This window comes from Citrus clementina, unplaced genomic scaffold (genome assembly GCF_000493195.1).
Source record: "Citrus clementina cultivar Clemenules unplaced genomic scaffold, Citrus_clementina_v1.0 scaffold_8, whole genome shotgun sequence".
Lineage (NCBI taxonomy): Eukaryota > Viridiplantae > Streptophyta > Magnoliopsida > Sapindales > Rutaceae > Citrus > Citrus x clementina.
The window spans coordinates 14,098,471-14,099,140 of NW_006262022.1; positions in this window are offsets into that span (position 1 = coordinate 14,098,471).

The window sequence follows — 670 nt, forward strand, 5'->3', positions numbered from 1 at the left end:
AGATGTTAATAGCTTTCTTAAATATCGTTTCATTTAATATGCTTTATTTGAATTCTTTTTATATTGAGTTTCTTTCTTTATTGTTCTCAGTACTATAAATTATCTTAGGAATAAGGCTTATTATATCCTATTCTAAATAAATGTTTCGGTTATTATTTTTTATTTAATAAAATTCTTGGATACACATCGCCGTGCATTTAAAAAAAAAATTCTTTAACATATTGTGAAAACGGAATTTATATTCCAAAGAAATTCGCGAGACATTATTTACGAATGATATTACAAGCATTTTTTTTTATGGTAAAGAGATTTCATTCCACTAGAACAAAACAATTACAATAAGTTTTCAATCTCTGTCGGGACCTCTTCAATCCACACTTGAGGTTCCGAACTGACATGGACATTTTCGCTAATTCATGCGCCATTAAGTTACATGACCTAGGAGTATAAGCCACCTTATATTGATTATTTTTTTGTCTTGTAAAAGCTCCAATCTCACTAATTATCCAATCCAACTCTCCTCTGCTAGAGTGACCCTTGAGAATAAAGTTGGTAACATTCTTTGAATCCGACTCTACAAGTAAAGGAGAGAGAGCAACATCTGCAGCCAGCTTTATTCCCTCTAAAATCGTGTAGGCTTCAGCAATTTCCACATCTCCTAGGCAAGGCT